The sequence below is a fragment of the Podarcis pityusensis genome, assembly GCF_964106645.2.
Source record: "Podarcis pityusensis genome assembly, chromosome: 6".
NCBI classification, from domain to species: Eukaryota; Metazoa; Chordata; class Lepidosauria; order Squamata; family Lacertidae; genus Podarcis; species Podarcis pityusensis.
In genome coordinates this window covers 53,207,441-53,212,533 of record NC_138030.1, presented here as the reverse complement: position 1 = coordinate 53,212,533, position 5,093 = coordinate 53,207,441, and the positions used below count along the sequence as shown (strand labels likewise).

At 46.0% G+C, this 5,093-nt stretch overlaps 1 long non-coding RNA gene across 1 annotated transcript; it reads right to left on the bottom strand.

Annotated features, from left to right (window-relative positions):
* Positions 1-3,034: 3,034 nt before the first annotated feature.
* LOC308479149 lies at positions 3,035-4,860 on the bottom strand. Its single transcript, XR_013987504.1, has 3 exons — positions 4,684-4,860; positions 3,259-3,346; positions 3,035-3,049 (listed from the first exon to the last, which is right to left on the bottom strand). It is a non-coding gene; the product is annotated as an uncharacterized lncRNA (long non-coding RNA).
* Positions 4,861-5,093: the final 233 nt, after the last annotated feature.

The window sequence follows — 5,093 nt, the reverse complement described above, 5'->3', positions numbered from 1 at the left end:
CATCTATCATCTGAATTTCCCCCCCTCTCCTCTCTCCGCTCGCCCTTTCTCTTTCTGGCTCCGGGCTCTTCAGAAGTCTCTGGGCGCTGATGTATTAGCCCGCATATGCAAGCTATGAATTATCAACTGAAAGAAGTCAATTATCCACTCCAAAAATGAGTGTCTGGGCACCAATAGCCCGAGGGGCCTCTTTTGTATTTACGAAATGATTTCATGGCAAGTAGAAGTAGTGCAGGGTGGGGGGGGTGTGAAAAGGTGTATACGCATGTGGCGCTGGCCGGGGGATGACGACGAACCATTTCCAGTCTGGTTCCCCCTCTCTCTTTTTTTATCCACATCTTACCTTAACCAGAGCTGGGGTAACGGGAAAAGGAAAGGGATGGGGCGAGAGAGGAAGGAACCATTTTAAACTTTTAATGCATTAATCCATTTTTATATACACCTACTTTTATGACTGATTTCAGCAAGCTATAAAGCAGGCTTGTTTAGCAGCCACCCGGCCTCGGCCTCGTTTCCCGTCTATCTGGTCTCAGCCCAGCCTTCAATCAAAACTTAGAGGCTAGGCTGACTAGGGTAGCTAATAGACTGGATAGGAAATGGTATATTGGATTGTTTTCGAAGTCCCCAGCTACTGGCCTCATGGCTTGTCATCTCTACAGACATTGATTTTTCCCTTCTCACCCTCTCTCCCTCTCTTCAAAAAAAATAAAAATAAAAAATTGAAGGAACTACATCCTACTGAGAGGCCCAAACCAAATCAGCAAAACTTCCACTGAGTGGCATGGGTTACACTTAGGGAAATGAGGTCATTAGACAGAATTACAGCGGGTTTTTGATAGCTCAGTAATAGGTTTTAATGATAGAATTTAACATTGGCCCCCCACTAGGGAAAAGTTTGATATCGGTACAGACAGGCCACTTAATAAATCACTTTGCTTGCACTTGGGATCCTGGAATTTCACAAGGCTTTTCAAACGTTGGTGTGTTGAGTGAAGGCTGCATTTCATCATCACGGAGCTGATCTGGGCCAATTTTATTTTTTATTTTCCATTTTGTCTCGCGGTGGCTGATTTGCCTAAAATTGGTCCTTCTCGTTTCCACAAAATTGAGTTCTGATCCAGGAGTTGCCTCCATTGCAGAGAGCTTTTGTAATCATCATGGAGCCGAAGGACATTCATTCAGGGGCAAGGTAAATTGCTTGGAAGTGGTAAGAGCTTAGCTCTTCTTTAAAGTGTTGGCTCCTGACAGGTAAATTGCAGGTTAAGTGCAAAAGCAGCATTAACAGAGGAGAGGCTGGCTTCCGCAAATCCACCTTGGCCTTTAATCTGAATACAAAAGCGGGGAAGGAATTAAATTTGACCCCTGAATACACTGCCTGTTCAATCCCAGACTTATTTAGTAAACTCTTTTAAAGATGCTTTTGTATTTGTTCTGCGATCACCTCAAGGAGGTACGAAAATGCCCACAATTGCAAACCCTTTATGCATCATTCAATGAGCCTTAGAACTGAGGCCTTTGCCTTTCACATTTCAACAATGCAGAGGTTCTACAGGTTTCTGAGGAGGGCAGTTAATTTAATTTCCTCTGCGAAAAAGACTATTATGCTATAACATCTTGTTGAAAAACACCCTCTTGCATTACTGGATTAAAACAACAACAACTATTGTCTTCAGTATTGTGTGAAAAAAGGTTGTGACCCCTTTCAGAATTCTTATTTTCAAGTAGCCTGTTGCATCAGTGATATCCAGTGGATTGGCAGAGATTTTGACTTTCACCAAAGAGTTTGCGAGGAAGCTTGCGACATAAAAAGGACTGGCGCTGGGAGTGCCGCAGTGCTTCTTGCAACCCCGGATTGCAGAGCTTGGATTATACTTTATGCTGGACAAACTGCAGACCAGGATTCCTACAAATTATCAGCAAACTTCTCAGTGTGGATAAGGGCAGCCAGGGTTTGAATTTGCACTTCACTTTGAGCATTTCATATTGATGTTGAGGACAGGGGAGAAGATTGTCTTTCTGTGGCACCACAAAGCATAAGTGTCATGGGTCCAAACAAAAAAACACCCAGTGCTATTCTCTGGTAGTGGCCCTGTATGGAGCAGTGGAACCACTGTAATGCCCTGTTGATCCTTTTCAATCTCTCAGTGGTGAGTGGGCACAACATTTGGGAGTTGGGGTTAGAGCATGCTGCTGATAACGCCCAGGTTGCAGATTCAGTCCCTGTATGGGAAACTGCAAATTCCTGCATTGCAGTGGGTTTGGCTAGATGATCCTCAAGCTCACTTCTAACTGTACAATTTGATGATTCTGTGATGTGTTTGTAACATCTCCTCCCTATTTCCAGAGTCCTGTTTGCCTGCTTTTCTGGCTGCGCAGTTCAGCTGCTCGGAACTGGGCTGGCATGTCTTACTATCCTGAATGTGATGGCTTGGGACTCGGGCTCAGACTTGAAACCAGAGAGGTCTCAGTCTGCACTGGATCCTTTGCCTCAGGCATCATCTGAACCAAGTCTGGGGCCTGATCCTAAAAAGTCCCAGTCTGCACAGGTGCCCCTGCAGCAAAACCAGCTGGGCCGAGTCAGGGGCTCGAGCCTATCCTGGCTCCAGATGTGGGGAGTACCTCGCTGCCTTCAGCTGGGCCATCACTTACAGCTGCTCCACTACCGGTTTGGTCAGGGGAGGCTGAGGTGGTCCCTGGGTCTAGTAACCCACCGACGTCTCCTGAGCTGCAGAGACTAAGGTCTGAGAGAAGGAGAGACCTGAGTACTTGCAGGAGGAGTCCTCGCCTTCAGGAGAAACAGGGAGGTGAATCACTGGGGGATCAGGACTGGCTGTTACCCTGACAAAGATAAAAGGCTGTCAGAACCCGCCCCAGGTTGCAGGAGCAACATTGCTGTATGCCAGATCCTGCCTGAGATCCTGTACCTGTCCCTGCCTGGTTTCCTGCCTCGCGTCCTGCCTTGGCCCCGTTGGACTGACTCCTAGCAGAACCTTCAGATTCTGGACATGACCTGGACCGCGTTTCTTGGGTTACACCCGGGGCCAGCACACTGAAAAACAAAGCACAGGATGGGCTGACTTCATCCAACGCACTGCAGTACAGCCTATTGTTCCTCTGCACTGGTTGCAGTTTGCTGGTGAGCGCCCACCCCTAGTGTATCAGTGTCCTGGTTTCCTCCTCCAGCACAGTTATGGTCCACTGCTCCTCCTTACCAGTCAGTTAGGGCTTGTGTTCTCCAAAACATCTCCATAGTCCTACCTGCCCTTTTCAGTTTCTGGAGACATTCTTGGGAATTAAAGATGGGGGTATCACGGATGGGAGCTACTCTCTGACAACATTCCACTCCCTGTGAAAAGTTAAAAAAGAAACAAAAAAGAAAGCTGTCATTTGCCTTGCTGTTGCAGGGGTGTGCTCCAGTGCTGCAGGTCCTAGGACATCCATCTGGAAGTCTGACCCTAGCAGAACCACTGGGCAGGAGCAATTGAAAGTGAGTTTTATCTCTTAGGCTGGGTGGTTGCAGAATGATTGCAGAGGGTATGTATAGCACTCATCTCATTCATTTCTTTTATATTTATTGCCCAGCAGATGTAAACAACTGATCTATTTACAAAGTCAAACCCAGCTCTGGGTAATCTTTTAGAGCCCAATTTTGTTAGAAACAGGGTGAGCCAACAGAACATCTTGGACTAGTTCAAGGGATAGGGAAACTGACCCTCTAGATGTTGTTAGACTCCAACCCACATACTCTCTGTCCATTGACCATGCAGGTCTGGGGCCAAAGAAAGATGGAGTCCAGCTACTAACAAATAGCTGCAAATTCCTCATGCCTGGACCAGAAAGTTGTTCTAGGAGGAATGCGTCTGAAAGACTTCATGGGTGCTGCATCTGCTTACTCTTGATCCTGGCAACACTGAGAAATATAGATTCCAGACTCCCTGCTTTCCAGGTAGCAGAGCCAGGTGAAGGACAGAGCAGGATTCCTGCACCGTTAATAGCTGTCTATCAGTTTCAGTAATGTTGTGCAGACTGATGCCTCCTGAAATGCCCACATCCTATTAAAGGTGCAGGAACCCTGTCCTGTTTTTCACCTGGTCACCCTATTTCCAAGGCAAAGAAGAGCCCAATTATTTCAGAGGTCTTTGCTGTGGTCAACAGGTTGCACTGCTTCCTGTTACAATTCTTGTGAAGGGAACGAAAACCATAAGTGACCCCTGTTTTTCATTCAGCATATGTCTGTCCTGTGTTCAGATACAGAAGAGGTTGTGAGAATTTCAGCCTTCCCTCAAGCAAAACCTGAGAATTTTCACAGTCCTCCCCCGTCTCTGCTGCATTTCAATCCTTGTTGTTCTTCAAGCAGTCAGGGCGGCTGAAATGCGATAGCCGGTCTCCCCTGTAGTTTTGCAAACTGTCATAAATGATTTGCCAGCTCAAACGATATTAGCGCCTCCCGTAAGCTACATGTGATGCTAAAAGCCTGTCTGTTTAATTTGCAAATCCCTGATGAAGCTAGGTAACGAGCTCTCAACAAAGAAGAAACTGCCACTTTTGGGGGGAAAGCCCGCTGATTTACAAAGGGCACCCTTCAATTATTTAAGGAGCAGTCAACAGTGCCATAACTTTAAGTATGAATCAAGTGGCATGACTGAAAAATTTGTCACAGTGTGTTAGATCAATGGTAATTACCTCACTGACACGAGTACTATTATTATTTTACAGGGCTGCAAACAGGATCATGGACGCAAGGAAACACAAACTGCAGTCTGATCAATACTCTCTGAAATATGACTCTCCACGGTCCAAAATGGAGTTTCCAAGCCAGGCAAACCATTATAGGCTGGTCTTTTCCTCTCTCTTTCTGCCTGAGATGGATACCCTGAAGTAAAACATAGCAGCAATTGGTCAACTTATTTCTGGCTTTAAACAAGGCCATAGTCACTTATTACTTTTAAGAAGTTGTGGGCGCCATTAAAAAGTCCATAGCTCCTGAAGAAACAGGGAATGAACTTTCTGGCATTATTTTTCTTTTCCGAAGTTTGGTGGACAATCTGGTGCCATTAATTTCCTCATTTTCATACTTGGGGAGAATGGGTTTG